At 41.4% G+C, this 19,376-nt stretch overlaps 1 protein-coding gene across 4 annotated transcripts in view; it reads left to right on the plus strand.

The window, feature by feature from the left end:
• The window catches only part of LOC121276286 (F-actin-uncapping protein LRRC16A-like), a 417,343-nt gene that overhangs the window by 84,657 nt on the left and 313,310 nt on the right, over nt 1-19,376 (plus strand). The gene's annotated exons all lie outside the window — the stretch shown is intronic.

Here is a 19,376-nt window from a genome sequence, read left to right on the forward strand (position 1 = left end):
AAGATTAGTCCTGTTCTCTGTGACTTCCCAGATGCTTTTTTACTTTGTAGAAGGAGTTACGAGATGGTGTTTCGGGGCAGGGCATAGTCTCAGTTGTATTGTCCCCACTGCCACTCAAGCGGAGAGCACAGGATTCCTAGCCTCTGACCTGCTCTCGTAGACAGAGTATTTATAGGCTAGTTCAGTTTCTGGTCAATGGTAATTAATGATAGTGGGGGATTCAGTGCTGGTAATGCTATTGAATGTCAAGGGGCGATGATTAGATTCTCTCTCATTGGAGATGGTCATTGCCTGGCACTTGTGTGGTGCGCATGTTACTTGCCACTTGTTAGCCCAAGCCTGGATATTGTCCAGGTCTTGCTGCATTTGGGCATGGACTGCTTCAGTATCTGAGGAGTTGCGAATAGTGCTGAACATTGTGCAATCATCAGCGATGGAAGGAAGGCCTTTGATGAAGCAGCTGAAGATGGTTGGGCGGAGGACACTGCCCTGAGGAATTCCTGCAGTGATGTCTTGGAATCGAGACAATTGACCTCCAACAACCACAACCATCTTCCCTTGTGCTAAGCCTGACTCCAACCAGTGGAAAGTTTTCCCGCTGATTCCCATTGACTTCAGTTTTACTGGGGTGCCTTGATGCCACATTCGGTCAAAAGCTGCCTTGTTGACAAGGGCAGTCACCCTCACCTCGGGAGTTCAGCTCTTTTGTTCATGTTTCAGCCAAGGCTGTAATGAGCTGAGTGGTCCTGATGGAACCCAAACTGAGTGTCAGTGAGTGGGTTATTGCTAAGCAAGTGCTGCTTGATATCACTCTACTGATGATGGAGGGTAGACTGATGGGGTAGTAATTGGCCAAGTTGGATTTGTCCCACTTTTTATGTACAGGACATACCTGGTCAATTTTCCACATTGCCGGGTCGACGCCAGTGTTGTAGCTGTACTGGAACAGCTTGGCTAGGGGCACGGCAAGTTCTGGAGCACAAGTCTTTAATATTCATCTGTGATTTTATTTTTGCAATGCACTATCCTCTTTCCCTTCCCCTTTGGGCATTTCCTCCATTGTGTTCCACTCCCCCTGCCCAAACCAACCTCCAGTGACTTGGAGGATAGTTCAATTGACGCTCTCCTTTGATGAAAATGGCCAGAATTGATCAAAAATGGGAACTTATCTGCTGTAAATATTATAAATGAAAATATCAAAATACCTCATTACTTCAGGGTGTAGTGTGTCCTATGGGATTAGAACTTATTGCCTTATTTTTGTTGTTGATATAAATGGCTGCAAGACTTAGGTAAGTATAAAATCAGCTGGATGGCTTTGCTCTTGAGTAATTAGACTGTTTCGTATTATCAGATGATTTTCCTTCTCTGGTAGAAGAACTCGCTGTGATTTAACCACCATAAATTGCTGGATGTGATGTTCATCAAATGGTTCCCAATCATTTAGAATAGCTTAGCAATTCTACCTTAATGCATTTCCTAGAGATTTAATATTCAGCATTGTCGCTAAATTATGAAATGGGTTGGATGAAAGTGTTCGATTTCAAGGAGAGAAGTGCTGATGTAAGAAGCTTGCCTAATAAAGTCTGTCGATGCATTGAGCCTTGTTATGGATATTGGTTAAGTTATGGACATTTCCCAACAGTCCCCTTCATAGGGATGCAGAATTTTTCCCACTGTACATTTTGATCTAGAGCACTGACGTCAGATATAAAGTTTTACAGTTATTCTGGGAAAAAAAACCATTCCAGCGTAGACCATGAATTGGATCTGTGATGCCAACTGTCTGTTTGACTAGTTCCAGACTGGATTACAATCTTTCTTTTAAATGTTGTACCAGAAAGATGAGGTATGTCACTGTTGGTAAGTGGAATTATCCTTTATTAGAGATGTATAGCGCAGTAATGGAACCAACTCAATACAGGGTAAGACACTAAAACAAAAACAAAAATAAAAATACCTGGAAAAACTCAGGTTCTGCCCCAAAAATGTATTTAACTCTTGCTGTTCCTTCTTTTCTCCACTCCACCCCCCCCCCCCCCCCCCCCCCCCCCAGCCATCTTTTAGAAATGCAATCCCCACTGTACAAGGCTGATGCATCGTATTTCGACACCAGGCATAATTTTAGTCTCTTTTCGATTGCCAAACAAAATGGTAGCTGGTATGAAACAAAAAATGCTGGAAATATTCAGCAGTTCTGGCAGCAGCTGTGGAGAAAGGGACAGAGTTCATGTTTCGGGTCTGTGACTTTTCATCAGAACTGAGAAGTTAGAAATGGTATTAGGTTTTTGAGCATTTGAAAGGGGCGAGTGTAGGAAGTAGAACCAAAGGGATGGTCTGTAATAGAGTGGGGGGGCAGGGGAGATTAAATGACCAAAGGTTTCATGGTGCAGAGGGAGTGGTAATGGGATAAATTAAGCAGCAGCATAACAACCAACCAGATGCCAAGTAAAGGAATAGAGAGAAATTCGAGAACACCAAACCTGCAAAACATGAAATAAAATGAGGGGCAGAGGCTATGATTTTAATTTGTTGAACTCCATATTGACTCCAGCAGTCGGTTAAGTGTCAGTCAGAAGATGAGGTGCTGTCCTTCAAGCTTCCATCGAGTTTCGCTGTAACACTACAAGAGGACAAGGACAAGGTCAGAGTGAGAGCAAGGTGGAGAGTTAAAATGACAGTAGACTGGAAGCTTGGGATCACGCTTGTGGACTGCATGGAAGTACTCCACGAAGTGGTCACCTCGTCTGTGTTTGGACTCCCCAATGTAGAGGTAACCCACATAGCAAGCAGCCAAGACAGTGGCTGAGGTTTTTCTGGCCCTTTTGTGGCGGGACCCACTGTGGAAGATTCAGCGGCCAACCAAAAGTCCGTTGACTTTGGTGGAACTGGACAATCCTGATGGAGGCAGGATAGGAAAATCCCACCCAGTAGACTAAATGGACAGAACTACAAGTAAATTGCCATTTTTTTCACAAGGAATGTTTGGGGTCCTGGATGGTGAGAAGGGAGATAAAAGGCAGATGTTGTATTTCCTGCATTTGCACAGAAAGATGTCACAGGAAAGGAAGTCAGTAATGGGAATAACCAAAGAGAGAGGACCAGGGTGTCGTGGAGGAACGGTCCCTTTGGAATGCCAAAAGGGATGGGGAAGATATGTTTCATGGTGGCATCATGTTGGAGATGGCAGAAATGGCAGTCGATGATCTGTTGAATATGGCGGCTGGTGGGTGGAAGGAGGACAAAGGTAATCCTATCATGGTTCTGGGAGGGAGGGGAAGGAGAGTAGACGTGCAGGAAATGAAATGGACTGGTAATTGGTGTGATCTCTGATCCCAAGTAAATGGTCTGAATCTGCCAAAATTCATTCTACTACAAAGCCTTGCAACAGTCAAAAAGAAGAGCTGATTTTCTCAGTCTTGAAAAGATTTGGATCAGAAGCCCCAGAAGTGCATTCTTGTAATCCGTTCTGCTCTTCAGTACCTCATATGATTGCCCATACTATCTCTGGATTAAATTACTTCAAAGAAGGTAAATCTGAGATAACTGCTATCAAGAGTAAATATTTAACTTTAAGGTAACCTTTGTATTTAAAATAAAAAAAGTCTCCTGAAATGCGGAATTGAAAAAACTGAAATTAATTTTCAATTGTTGCTCCAAAAAAACATAGTTTGATATACAGGGCACAGCCATTTGGGCAGTCATTTTAAATATGCGAGGCAGTGATTGGAAATTATAAAAACAAATTATGACTCGTTTAATGGTGATTTATTTTTTTAAAAAAAGGACACTGTGCCTCACTGCATTTGGCACTTCTTGGCGAAATAATGTTCTGCCCAATTGTCATTTATCTTTCCCACAAACACATATGGGCCTGCACACCTCATTTTCTTAGCCTAGCCAATTTGTTGACAGCACATTGAGGATAATGGCAACTAATTGTTGAATTACAAGTCAATAATCCAATTAAGGGGTTAAATTTGCAACTCAAACCATATAATGCATAGCTTGAACTTATGAAGTAACTTTGTCACGTTATGAAGCTACTTTTGACTATACATTGCAGAAAAATTCATTCTTTCATTGCCCAAATTCTATGCTAGAAGTAAGTGAGTTTAGCGCTCATTGCTCTCTGATTAACACCTTAAAAATATCTTCCGGAGAACGCAGATGCACAGCTACATGAGGATACAGGGAAGTTTTCTTGCCCCTCCAAAAGTTGCACTATACAGTAATTGTGCTGAGAGACTTACCACTCATTCATGGAACCTCATGATAGTAGATACTCACTAGAAATGTCAGAAAAAGCTGGGACTTGTCCATTCCAGCTTAGCTAAATTTTTAACAGTGTGGTAAATCTTAATTACTGACATACCACCTCTCTGACATTGGAAATTTACTTTTACAAACGTGAAATTTAATTCCTTAAGCTTTTAGCTATTGATGGGAACTTTTTTTTAACTTTCCTCTTTCTGTCTCAATAATGCACTCTCTCTTAATTCCATCTTTTTATTCATTTTGCTTTCTGTACATGATCTGGCATTAAATTAAATGTCCTTAATTGACACTTCTTGGTTCAGATTCTAGTGCTTAGTAACAATTCATCAGTTTGAATGGCAATGGAGATACACAATTGCCTGTGCTGCTTACACAGGTCCCAGGCCCTCTCTAGAGGGTGCTGCGTTAAAATAGCTTTCTAACCACAACAACTTCTAAAGCAAAAGCCCATCCACAAGTCTGTGGACGAGTGTAATTAATGGCTGGTGTAATTTGTTTGTCATGGAGACCAAAATCCAGGCAATTGTGTTGGTTCAGACCTATTTGTAAAATATCCCAACATGTCGCTGAGCACCTATTCTACAGAATATACTACAGTTGTGCCTGGGTTTTTACTGGTCCATCAGCAAATAATATATTATGATATGTTAAAAACAGAAGTTGCAAATGTTTTGAATGCAGAATCAATTGCCAGCTATTATACATTTTTGTATGTTTATATTTGAATGGCAACAATCAAACAACTTTAAGTTATCAATTCTCAATCTTTTGATCTCTTGAAGTTTTTTAAAAAAAGATGTTGACCTCCCAAAAGCTCAGTAGATTGGAACAACATCCTCCAACCTGTGTGGCACAAGTTGCTTTTACGTTGCCCTACCCTGCCTGTTCTCAAAGATATGTAGCCTTGTGCAGTTAGTTGCAATCTTTGCTATAGAACCATAAGACTCGTTAAAGCTGCTAAGTAGGAAGACTTGTTCCTGTTTGGTTGTTTTGCATTAGGCTTGCTGCCAGGTGTACAAGGCACATGCTTCTGGGAGCCTACGAAACTTGCATGATTTTCACTAATATTAAAGCAACTTTGGATTATCAAACCAAGACAGTGATGAGAAGAAATTGGTCCTTGTTTCAGCCATAGGAGATGGAAGTAAAAGGTACCAATTTCATAGGGCTATGTCCTGAAGGATGCATTTTGGCTTTGAATGTCATTCAGGTCATCTTTAAATAGGTGTTAAGCCATATACCTCTGCTAATAAGGCACTTAATTTCTGTTTAAGGGGCCCTTCAAGAAATTGAGCAGCGCTGAGCAGAGCAACTGGGAGAAAAAAAGACAAAGTATTTTGAATGAATTGTGGGAACCCAGTGACCTGATTGCACAATCCCAGCGTAATAGGCAGTGACTATAAAATAGCAACTGGTGTGTGTGTCCTACAGCGTGACCCCTTAATATTGAAAACGCCAATCACAGTTTAAGGAGTAAAAAGCAAAAAACTGCGGATGCTGGAAATTCAAAACAAAAACAAAAATACCTGGAAAAACTCAGCAGGTCTGGCAGCATCTGCGGAGAGGAACACAGTTAACATTTTGAGTCTGTATGAGTCTTCAACAGAACTAAGTTAACTGTGTTCCCCTCTGCAGATGCTGCCAGACCTGCTGAGTTTTTCCAGGTATTTTTGTTTTTGTTACAGTTTAAGGAGTAACAGTTTCTATGGGTACTTAGAAATTTTCAATGAAACACATAAAATTCATGCACACTGAATTTAATTTGCATGTTTCTTATTTAACAACTGTGGATGAAATACCAGTAAACTTACATTACAGTTTTAGCTGTGCCTACCTGCTTGATACATTACATTTTGAGCTTACTGTAACATCTATTTGAAGTTTGTGCATAGTCTAATCTCATCACCAATTCAACTAATTCAACTGGGGGTATGAGGAAGAGTGAAACCACATGCTCGGGGCGGAACTAAGAAGGAATCAGAGGCTCCATAAAAACATAACTCGTGGAGAATTTTGCCAAGGTTTGACACACACACAGTCATGTCACTGGGACATTAAGGCTGCTTATGTTTCTTGTAGATCCCTCCCCATATCTTACTAGTTTAAAGCCTTTGCCACTTCCTTATTTACCCTTTCTGTTAGGACACTGATCCTATCCTGTTTTGGGTGCAGCCCCTCCCATTGGTACAGCTCCTTCCTGCCCCAGAACTGGTGCCGGTGTCCTGTGAAATGGAGCCCCTCTTTCCCACACCAGCCCTTTAGCCATGTGTTAATTCTCCTGACCTGTCCACTCCTATTTCAATTTGCATGTGACTCAGGCGATAATCCAGAGAAGAATATCTTAAGGTCCTACTTTTTAATTAGAGCCTGATTCCTGATTTTCTTTCACCAGGATTTACTCCTTGTTCCTACCTACATCATTGGTTCCAGCGTGGACCATGACAACTGGCTTTATCCCCTCCCTTTCCAAGTTCCTTCCCAGTTACCATGAGATATTCCTTACGCTGGCAATGGATAGGCAACACACCCTTAGGAATTTTTGTTCCTTGCTGCAGAGGATGTTCTGATGAAGAGTCATACAGACTCGAAACGTTAACTGCATTCCTCTCCATAGATGCTGTCAGATCTGCTGAGTTTTTCAAGCTATTTTTATTTTTGTTTCAGATTTCCAGCATCTGCAATATTTTGCTTTTATCTAAATGCCCCTAGACTTCAGCTCTCAGTTCTCACTGTCTCCTGCTCCCTCTCTCACTCCTTGTTTTGTAAAAGACCAGGACAGCACCTCTGCCCTCATAGAATTCCCTCACTCATCAAATTCCTGTGTTAAGCACTCTAAGCAATATTAACTGTTCAGCTACCACTAGCAGACAGCTTCTTTACCATTGACTAAAACTGTGAAAGAAACTTAACTTTAACCTTAACTTGAAGTTAAATGCTGAATGCAAAACTTGTCCAGATTTTAAAATTCTCTCACTCACCAAATTCCCTGAGTTAGGCATTCTATCAAAGCAGTATTCCCATCAAACTGGACTTTGTGCAACTTAGGTCAATTTTTTCCCCTGCGTTTTCTCCTGTTATTTTTGGTGGACTCCTTGAAAGCTTCTCATAGATTCTTGGCTGAGAATCACTGACCTTTGCTTCTTGGTGAGATTTTTGGCTGCTTTCTCCTAGGTGTTGTATTCTGTTTTATAATTCTGCCAAAGTTGCTCTTTGCCCTCAGTCTAATTTTTTCATTTAAACCTTAGTACATGTTAAAACTTTTGGCAGAATTAAATAATATTTGCAGGTGATTACAGTAATTTAAAACGTGGAGAATTTGAAACATGTCAATCATGGCAGAGCACATGGCTGTTAAACTTACAAGTCAATCCAACAATGTGTTTGTAATGCTGTGATTTTATTTTTTGAAGCAGTATATTACATCACCTTGAGTCATAGAAATTACAGCACAGAAGGACACCTTTTTGCTCATTGCATGTGTTGGTGATGGCTCTTCATCTAGCCATTTTTCCTTTTCAAATTCATTTTAAGTAACTTTGTGATCTCTGCCTCAAAAGTCATTTGTGGTGAAGAATTTCATTCAATTTATGGAAAAATCTTCTTGTGGTTATCCTGAGTTTATGCCCTCATGTTATCAGTTCCCCAACCAGTCAAAATCATCTTTCATAATATACTTGGTACGTTTCATAATTTTGATGGCCTCGTTAGACCCCCTTTAACCTTCTGATTTACAATGAAAAGAACCTGAATTTTGAAACCTTATTGGTTTCCTGAAATGTATCTGGAAATTTGGAAGCTTATTAGTATGTTAAGTCTTTAATTATTAAAGACAGCAGCAAAATAGATGTTGCCTTGCTGAAGGTCTATGCTTAGCACTTATCAGCAAATGGGAGGCCTAAATATTTGCTTAAAAATGCAACTCATGGCCAATAAAAATGGAATAAGTTCTTAAAGAAAGCAATTATACAATCCCTTGAGCAGAATGTAAACGCATTATTACGTTGATCTATTCAATCTTAAAATTAGCCATACAAATCTAAACATTCAGAAAATAATGACTAAACTTTTTATTTGAAGGAAATGGTTTAATCCTTGAGGATTTTTCTGTATTTGTCAAAAAGGAAATTATAAGCATCATTGTACTCTTACCTAATGTTTCCAGTAATTATCCTGTGCAGGAAGTGAAGTTTTCTGAATTAGATCCGCCTATCGGTCTCAAAGATCACATTTACATATCAACAGACTCTAAAATGTTATTGAAATATTAATTCAAATTCCTGTTCCCCACTCCACTGGCACTGCAGTAATGATCAGATACAACAAAAGCAGATCCTCAGCAAATGTCAGGCATGATGTGCCCAGCTTTAATTCAGCAACAATTCCAGCTTAGAGGACTAATTGTGGCATTTTTCTTGTGATTAATTTATAAAAATAACGTACTATGTACTCTATGTGAACCCTTTTCGAGACCTTGGGTGTCATCACCTTATACATGATTTTTTGCTCCTGAAGTTCATGAACTTTCTGTCATCTGATTATATGAACCCATATCATGTGCTGTGCTGATATCTCTTTCAATCAGTGTCTGCAATTCATATACCAAGCCAAAAAAGAACATCGTCTTGCTTTTGATGTGGCAACTTCTACCCCATGCTGCATTGTACTTTGCAATATCTCCAGTTTAGGTACAGATACACAATAGAATTTATTTCATGGGAAGTGGGCTTCGCTGGCTAGACCTGCATTCATTGCCCATCCCTAATTACCTTTGAGAAGGTGTTGGTGAGCTGCCTCCTTGAACCGCTGCAGGCCATGTGATGTAGGTACACCTACAGTGCTGTTAGGAAAGGAATTTCAGGATTTAAGCATACTGGTTCACTCCCCTTGTTCACCACCATCCCAACTCCATCCCCAGCCACATCCCAATGGTCACATGAGGAATTTGAAGTGATGAGCAAAGTTTTTAGCTTGCATTGCTTACATATATCTTATAGCAGCTGGGTGTGACAGGACTCACTGTGGGCTTTTTTGCTTGGGCCTACAAAACTACTGCTACATTTTTCCTTTCTTTAGCCTGTTTGTTCACAAGACTGAACTTGAGCTCTTAAAAATTCCTGGACCATGAAATAACAATGTCAGCTCTGGTTGAATATATTCCTGATCGTTTCATCACATGATCTCTCACCTTCAACCTCCCTTTTCCCATCTCCCACTATTAGTCACTCAACACATCTATCCTTGTGTTTCATTGCTTTCCTACCTAATATGAAAGTCATCAAACTCTTTTTTACCTGATTTGAATGATGCCTTTCCCCACAATTCCATATTTTTAGTACTTAAAAATTGAATGTTTTCAAAGAAAATGAGGAAAAGAAACACATTTCTTTCAATGCTCCTATCATTTTTGCCCTTGGTTGTTTGCAGCAATGTCCTGGATACTAACCTTTAATATCTGAAAACTTGTGCTTGTGTGTGTTCAACGCATGTAACTGGCGAGCAACTCTCACTGTGACATTGAAAGATTGATGTTTGGAGCTCAAGTCAGAGAAACTGTTCATAGTTTTGTGAGATGGTACTTGAACAGCATTGCCAGGGCATGCAAGTTCGTTGCCTGCCACCTTTTTCATTGTAATGGTGCTAGTGTGGGGATGGATGCATATGAAGATCGAAACAATAGTGTACCCTGTGTATTTCTATCCTGTTTTAACCTAGTCCATTAGCCCATTTCTTTTATCATCTTGACCTATTGGCATTCCTTTCATACATTGGTGTTCTATGTACTAAAAATACTGGTCAGGTTAATAAATCTTCTGTTTATTCTTAGCTATGTACAAAGATTATTGTTATTACTAATACTATTTGAGTTCAGAGGGACTCATTTTTGTGCAGTTGTACTGAAGAAAATCTAGATCAAATTTGTCTTGTGGATGAACGTGTATACATCCAGAATGCTGAAATGATACAGAATGAGCAGGTTTATTTTCCATTTCAAGTGGTATTCCATTATTTCTCTTCACTGTTCTTAAATTGCCTCAACACCATTTTCCCACCTATTGCCAATATCCCATGGTTCCCTGAGAAATCAAAAATCTGTCTATCTCAGCCTTAAATATATTCAATGATGGTGCCTCCACAATCCTCTAGGGTAGCCAATTCCAAAAATTGCCAGACCTCTTGAGTGAAGAAGGTTCTCCTCATTCAAGGCCTACCCTGAGACTGCCTCCATGTTCTAGATTCCTCAGCCAGGGGAAACACCCTCTGTGTCCAAAACAAAAACAGAATTACCTGGAAAAACTCAGCAGGTCTGGCAGCATCGGCGGAGAAGAAAAGAGTTGACATTTCAAGTCCTCATGACCCTTCAACAGAACTAGGTGAATCCAAGGAGAGGGGTGAAATATAAGCTGGTTTAAGGGGTGGGGGGAGAGAAGTGGAGGGGGTTGGTGTGGTTGTAGGGACCAGCAAGCAGTGATAGGAGCAGTTCATCAAAAGATGTCACAGACAAAAGAACACAGAGGTGTTGAAGTTGGTGATATTATCTAAACGATAATCCCCATCCCCACCCCCTTTCTGTTTCTTCCCCCTTCCTTCTGTTTTTTCCAATAATTTATATAGATTTTTCTTTTCCCACCTATTTCCATTATTTTTAAATCTTTTATGCTCCCCCCAACCCCACTAGAGCTGTACCTTGAGTGCCCTACCATCCATTCTTAATTAGCACATTCGTTTAGATAATATCACCAACTTCAACACCTGTGTTCTTTTGTTCTTTTGTCTGTGACATCTTTTGATTATCTGCTTGCTTGTCCCTACAACCACACCCCCCCTCCACTTCTCTCCTCCCCCCCCCCCCCCCCCCACCACTCAACACCCCCCCCCCCCCCCACACACGCACACACACACACACACACACACACACACACACCTTAAACCAGCTTATATTTCACCCCTCTCCTTGAATTCACCCAGTTCTGCTGAAGTGTCACGAGGACTCGAAACGTCAACTCTTTTCTTCTCTGCCGATGCTGCCAGACCTGCTGAGTTTTTCCAGGTAATTCTGTTTTTGTTTTGGATTTCCAGCATCCGCAGCTTTTTGTTTATTTCATTCTGTTTTTGTGATTGAGGGATAAACGCTGACCAGGATATTGGGGATAACTTCTGGGTTTACTTTGAAATAGTGTCCCATGGTCTTTCATATCTACCCGAACAAGCAGATGGAGTCTCAGTTTAATGTCTCATCTGAAAGTGGGGCACTCCCTTGTATTGCACCGGATGGTCAGCTTTGATTTCTTTTTGTACTCAAGCCCTGAAATGCAACTTGAACCTGGAACCTTGTGAATCAGAGGCAAAAATGTTATCAGTTGTGCCATGGCTGATACCCATACATTGCAGGCCCATGTCGGGTTTGACCTTTGCTGTTTTAGCACTCCAGCCTAACAAACCATGCTTCGCGCATTCAAATAAAGAGCCTACAAGTCTATTTTTTCACTATATTTAGAGTGAACATTTAACCAACAGTGATCATTGTATAATAAAGTTTAGATTGACAAGGGAAAAGGACAGGGAATAGCCCAGAGTTAGAATAATTAACTGGGGGAGCGCCAACCACAGTGGCCTAAGAATGGATCTGGACCAGATAATTTGGAATCTGAGGTTGGCAAGGTTAAATCTGAATACCTTTATCAAATCTCCTCTCAGCCTTTTCCAAGAGAAACTTCTCTAATTTATCCTTATTGCTGAGGTTCCTCATCCCTGGAACCATTCTTAGGAATCTTTTCTGTACTCTCTCTAATGCCTTCACAATACCTTCCAGATGTACGGCACCCAGAACTGGACGCAATATTCTAGCTGACGCTGAAGCAGCATCTTATACAAGTTCAACATAATCCCCTTGTCCTTGAACTATATGCCCCTATGAATGCAACCGAGGACATTTTATGCTTTATTAACCACTCTCCCCACATGACCTGTCAACCTTAAACAACTTCTGCACAGGTAGACCTAGGTCCATTTGCTCCTGCACCCCCTTTAGAATTGTATCCTTTATTTTAAGTCTTTCCGTGTTCTTCCTACTTAAATGAATCACTTCACACTTCTCTGCATTGAATTTCATCTGCCACTTGTCCACTCATTCCACCAACTTGACTGTGTCCTTCTGAAGTTCGATATTATCCCCCTGTCATGACCATACGTAAGGTGCTTCCTTAAAGTGGCCTATGAGCTAAGAATTTGTACATGTATATGTGGTCTCCTTTTAATTTGAGTGGTGCAATTTAAAATTAACCCAGCAGACAAGCTTTAGTCTTAAACAAGATTAAAGGTTAGTTTATTGAAGAAACTAGTGTTGAAAGTTATTTAAGTAAAAGTGACAAAGTTACTAACTGAAATGCAGATAGAAAGATTAAAGCAGATAAAAATGAAAAAATACTTGAAGATAAGATTTCAAATCAGTCTTTGAGATATCATTGTGGGGCCATTGCTCTCAAGTTCCTTTCTTTTTAAAGTGAAGGCGTTGAAACTTGAAGTTTTGTCAGCAGCTGCGTTGGCTTCTACAGTCGACCAGTTGGTGTTTGCCTTTCTCAGGTGAATTCAGCTGGTCAGCAGATTTTGGCGGAAAGCTTTTCTATTCCTCAACAATACTGCAGTTGCAGCACTTCTAGGTTGCCTAGACTTTTTCAGTAGCCACAACAGTTGATTTCTTTTTTTAAAAAAGCTTTTCTCTTTGTCCCCCCTCATCCAAGAACCCTTTCTGAAGTTGTTGCTCAGAATTCTTCCTGGGACTCTGCACACAAAATGGCTGTTCGCAGGTTGTCTTTATACAATTGCAAAACTTAAAATGGCTGCTTTCTCAAACTGTCAAATCATGCTCCCATGTTGAGTATTAAGTTCGCCTGGGGCATAGTCCCATCTATTGTCTTTTTAGTTGAGCTAATTAGCGTTTTTAATGTCTCAGCCATTGACTTGAATGGTTCCTAATCTCCCAGGTGTGAGGAGAGCTATTCACACCTCCTGGGAAAGTCATTGTCTGTTTGAAGACTCATTGAATTTCAAAAGTCTTTTCATTACTGGGTATGTCTGCTTGTATTCCACTTGGAGTCTTCTGGGACGTTGACAACTTTGCAATTGTAAAAAGGTCAGATCACTTTTGGCAGCCAGCTTTAAGGCTTGTTATAAAAACAAAAATAAAAACAAAAAAACTGCGGATGCTGGAAATCCAAAACAAAAACAGAATTACCTGGAAAAACTCAGCAGGTTTGGCAGCATCGGTGGAGAAGAAAAGAGTTGACGTTTCGAGTCCTCATGACCCTTCAATGGTTTTGGGGGGGGTGGGGGGGAAGAGAGAGAAGTGGAGGGGGTGGTGTGGTTGTAGGCAGAAGCAGATCATCAAAAGATGTCACAAACAACAGGACAAAAGAACACATAGTTGTTAAAGTTGGTGATATTATCTAAACGAATGTGCTAATTAAGAACGGATGGTAGGGCACTCAAGGTATAGCTCTAGTGGGGGTGGGGGGAGCATAAAAGATTTAAAAATATTTAAAAATAATGGAAATAGGTGGGAAAAGAAAAATCTATATAATTTATTGGAAAAAAACAAAAGGAAGGGGGAAACAGAAAGGGGGTGGGGATGGAGGGTGGAGCTCAAGACCTAAAGTTGTTGAATTCAGTATTCAGTCCGGAAGGCTGTAAAGTGCCTAGTTGGAAGATGAGGTGTTGTTCCTCCAGTTTGCGTTGGGCTTCGCTGGAACAATGCAGCAAGCCAAGGACAGACATGTGGGCAAGAGAGCAGGGTGGAGTGTTAAAATGGCAAGCGACAGGGAGGTTTGGGTCATTCTTACGGACAGACTGCAGGTGTTCTGCAAAGCGGTCGCCCAGTTTACGTTTGGTCTCTCCAATGTAGAGGAGACCACATTGGGAGCAACGAATGCAGTAGACTAAGTTGGGGGAAATGCAAGTGAAATGCTGCTTCACTTGAAAGGAGTGTTTGGGTCCTTGGACGGTGAGGAGAGAGGAAGTGAAGGGGCAGGTGTTGCATCTTTTGCATGGGCATGGGGTGGTGCCATAGGAGGGGGTTGAGGAGTAGGGGGTGATGGAGGAGTGGACCAGGGTGTCCCAGAGGGAGCGATCCCTACGGAATGCTGATTTGGGGGGGTGAAGGGAAGATGTGTTTGGTGGTGGCATCATGCTGGAGTTGGCGGAAATGGCGGAGGATGATCCTTTGAATGCGGAGGCTGGTGGGGTGATAAGTGAGGACAAGGGGGACCCTATCATGTTTCTGGGAGGGAGGAGAAGGCGTGAGGGCGGATGCGCGGGAGATGGTCCGGACACGGTTGAGGGCCCTGTCAAAGACCGTGGGTGGAAAACCTCAGTTAAGGAAGAAGGAGGACATGTCAGAGGAACTGTTTTTGAAGGCTTGTTATGCCCATTTAAAATGGAAGATTAGCTTTTTATTACAAAGTGTATAATATCTCAACTACATAACAAAAACAAAAATACTTGGAAAAACTCAGCAGGTCTGGCAGCATCTGCGGATAGGAGCACAGTTAACGTTTCGAGTCCGAATGACCCTTCAACAGAACTAAGTAAAAATAGAAGAGAGGTGAAATATAATCTGGTTTAAGGGGGGTGGGGGGAGGGGGGGAGACAAGAAGAGCTGGATAGAGGGCCAGTGATAGGTGGACATAACCAAAAGATGTCACAGACAAAAGGACAAAGAGGTGTTGAAGGTGGTGATGTTATCTAAAGGAATGTGCTAATTAAAGGTAGAAAGCAGGACGAGCAAGTTGCAAAACAAAAACAGAATTACCTGGAAAAACTCAGCAGGTCTGGCAGCCTCGACGGAGAAGAAAAGAGTTGACGTTTCGAGTCCTCATGACCCTTCGACAGAACTGGCAAGTTGCAGATAGCCCTATTGGGGGTGGGGTGGGGGGAAGGGATCAAAATAGGCTAAAAGGTAGAGATAAAACAATGGATAGAAATACATTTCAAAATAATGGAAATAGGTGGGAAAAGAAAAATCTATATAAATTATTGGAAAAATCAAAAAGGAGGGGGAAAATCGGAAAGCGGGTGGTGATGGAGGAGAGAGTTCATGATCTAAAATTGTTGAACTCAATATTCAGTCCGGAAGGCTGTAAAGTGCCTAGTCGGAAGATGAGGTGCTGTTCCTCCAGCTTGCGTTGAGCTTCACTGGAACAATGCAGCAACCCAAGGACGGACATGTGGGCATGAGAGCAGAGTGGAGTGTTGAAATGGCAAGCGTCAGGGAGGTCTGGGTAATGCTTGCGAACAGACCGAAGGTGTTCTGCAAAGCGGTCACCCAGTCAACTGCATGTTTGTGACACTCCTCATAGTTCACGATGCTTCCTAATTTTGTATCATCCATAAATTTTGAAATTGTGCCCTGTACACCAAGGTGAAGGCCATTAATATACATCAGGAAGAGGAAGCAACCCAACACTGACCCCGGGGAACACCACTACATAGCTTCCTCCGGTCTGAAAAACAGCCATTAACAACTGCTCCCTGTTTCCTATCAGTCAGCCAATTTTGTATCCAAGTTGCTTCTGACCCATTTATCTCACGAGTTGTAACTTTGCTCACAAGTCTGTTGTGTGGCAACTTATCAAATGTCTTTGGATGTCCATGTACACCACATCAGCAACATTGCCCTCATCAACCCTCTGTTACCTCTTCAAAAAACTCCCAAGTTAGGGAAATGTGATTTTCCCTTAAGGAATCCATGCTGACTTTCCACAGTTAACCCTCATTTGTCCATGTGACTATTTATTTTGCCCTGAATTATCTAGAAGTTTCCCCACCGCTGAAGTTAAACTGACTGACTTGTAATTGCTGGACTTATCTTTATACCCTTTTTTGAACAAGAGTGTAACAATTGCAATTCTCCAGCACTCTGGTAGCAACCCCGAGTCTAAGACTGAAAAATATGGCCAATGCCTTGTATTAATAATTATTTTTCAAACTTCTCTCAATTCAGTAATTGTTCATTTATACAAGAAAGTTATAAATTGCTGTTTGCAATTCTCGAGTGCTTTGGCACCACCTTTGGAAAATTATGGCCAATGCCTCTGCAATTTCCACTCTCACTTTCCTCGATACCCTTGGATGCATCTCATCTGGTTCTGGTGCCTTCTCAACTTTAAGTACAGACAGCCTATCCAATACCACCACCTTATCAATTTTAAATCTTTCTAATGTATTAATCCCCTCCCCTTTCACTGTGACCTGGGTAGCATCCTTTTCCATGTTAAAGACAGATGCAGAGTATTTGTTTAATACCTCAGCTATGCCCCCTGCTTCCATGTGTAAATACCCTTTTTGATCATTACTTGGCCCCACTTTTCCTTTTACCACTGTTTTACTATTTATATATTTATTGAGGACTTTGATTCCCTTTTATGTTTATTGCCAGGTTTGTAGTGAAGTTCCCCAGGGATCGGTGAGAGATCTCCTCCTCTTCCTGATATTTATAAATAACCTAGGTCTGGTGTACAGGGCACAATTTCAAAATTTGCAGATGACACGAAACTTGAAAGCATTGTGAATGGCGACGATGGTGTAAAACTTAAAAAGAACATAGAGAGTTTGGTGGAATAGGGAGCTTGATGGAATGGGCCAACAAGTGGCAGATGAGATTTAATACCAAGAACATACAAACATACGAAATAGAAGCGGAAGTAGGTCATTCGGCTCTTCAAGCCTACTCTGCTATTCAATAAGATCATGGCTGATCTGCTGATCTGTTTGTGTTTTGAGTTCTACATTTCCATTTACTCCCGATAACTTTAATTCTTGTTAGGCAAGGGATTCAATCTACCTCTGCCTTAAATATTCATTGACCCTGCTTCCACTGTCTTCTGAAGCAGAATGTTCCAAAGTCACACAACCCTTAGAGAAAATATTTTTCCTCATCTCTGTCCTATAAAGGTGACCCCTAATTTTAAAACAGTGCCACCTAGTTCTACCAAGTTCTGTACACACCCACAAGAGGAAACATCCTTTCCACGTCCACCTTGTCAAGACCATTCAGGATCTTTATATACTTCAATCATGTCACCCCTCACTCTTCTAAACCCCAATGAAACAAACCCAGCCTGTCCAACCTTTCCTCATAAGACAACCCACGCATTCCAGGTATCAAGCTGGTAAACCTCCTCTGAACTGCCTCCAACGCATTTACATCCTTAAATAAGGAGACCAAAACTGCACAGCATTTGAGATTTGGCCTCAGCAACGCCCTATATCACTGAAGCATAACATCTTAACTTTTAAGTTCAATTCTTCTCATAATAAAGGATAGCATCCATTAGCCTTCTTGATTACATGCTGTACCTGCATACTAACATTCGTGGTGTATGCACAAGAACAACGAGATCTCTTTGCACCTCAGAATTCTGCAGTCATTCTCCATTTAAGTAATAATCTGCTTTTTTATTCTTCCTCCCAAGTGAACAACTTCACATTTTCCCACATTATACTCCATCTGTCAGATTTTTGCCCACTCACTCAACTTACCAAATCCATTTGTGAACCCTTTATGTCTTCTTCACAACATACTTTCATACAATGCCTTCACTTCCCTCAAGTAAGTCATTGATGTAAATTGTAAAAAGTTGAGGCTCCAGCAAAGACCCTTGTGGGACTCCACTAGTCACATCTTGCCATGGACTGTGAAATGATTAATTTTGGAATGAAGAACATGGAGCGACATGGAATATAAAACAAAGGGTACAACTCTAAAGGGTGTGCAGGAACAGAGGGACCTAGGTGTGTATGTGCATAAGTCATTGAAGGTGGCAGGACAAATTGAGAGATTGGTTAATAAAGCATACAACATCCTAGGTTTTATTAATAGGGACCTATGGAGGTTGTGTAGTCTACTGGTTTGTCCTCAAGTGGAGTATTGCTTCCAGTTCTGTGTGCCACGCATTCGGAAAAATGTGAAGGCATTAAAGTATAGTAAAGATTCACAAAAAATGGTTCCAGGGATGAGGAGCTTCAGTTAAGTAGATAGACTGGAGAGGTTGGGACTGTTTTCCTTGAAGAAGAGATGGTTGTGAGGAGATTTGTTAGAGGCATTGAAAATCATGCAGGGTTTGGACAGAGTAGATAAGGAAAAATTGTCCAGTTGGTAGATGGATCAAGAACAAGAGGGAATAGAGTTCAGGTAATTGGCAAGTGAAGCAATTGAGTCATGAGGGAAATCTTTCATGCAACAAGTCATTCGGATCTAGAATGCACTGCTTGAGAGTGTGGTGGAGGCAGGTTCAATGGAGGCATTCAAGAAGGAATTGGTTTATTAGCTACAGTGAGAAGGCCATGAGTGGCACCAGGTGAAATGCACCATCAGAGAACCAACATGGACATGAAGGGCCGAGTGGCCTCCGTCTATGCTGCAGCCAATCCGTGATACTTATTTTTGCATGGACCATTTTTGCTGATGCATGATTCCTGTCAAACTCTGTCCTTCCTGCTTTACTCTGCTTGTCTTTACCAAAATTGTTAGTGTTGTATTGGTTTGACCTTTATCTCTATATTTTACGTCTTCCTTCACATGACTTCCCCAAACACCAGGCCCCCCCCACCTGCCCAGTTTAAGTTCAAAGCCCTATCCACAGCCCTTGTTATACGATTTGCCAGCGCACTGATCCCAGCCAGATGTAAGTGGCGTCCACGTTAATGGGTGAGCTCCCTCTTTATCCTGTACTTGTGCCAGTGCCCCATAAATTGAAGCTGCTCCTTCCCACACCATTCTTTGACCCCATGTTGTCGCATGGCTGAGTCCAAGTTAGTTACCTTTGAGGTTTTTTAAAATTTTGGTTCCAAACTCCAAGTTCCCTCAGCAGAATATCATTTCTGGTTTGCCTATGCCATTGGTTGCTCCAGGAGCTACGACAACTGAATCCTTCTCCTTGCTCCAAGTTCATCTCCAGCCGCGAAGGGATGTCCTTAACCTTGGTAACCGGGCAGGCAACACAACTTTTGAAATTCCTGCTCATGAATGCAGAGAACTGTATCTATCCCCCTGACTACACTATTCCTGGTCACTACAGTATCATTTTCACTCCCCCTAATTCTAT

Source organism: Carcharodon carcharias, chromosome 3, assembly GCF_017639515.1.
Source record: "Carcharodon carcharias isolate sCarCar2 chromosome 3, sCarCar2.pri, whole genome shotgun sequence".
Lineage (NCBI taxonomy): Eukaryota > Metazoa > Chordata > Chondrichthyes > Lamniformes > Lamnidae > Carcharodon > Carcharodon carcharias.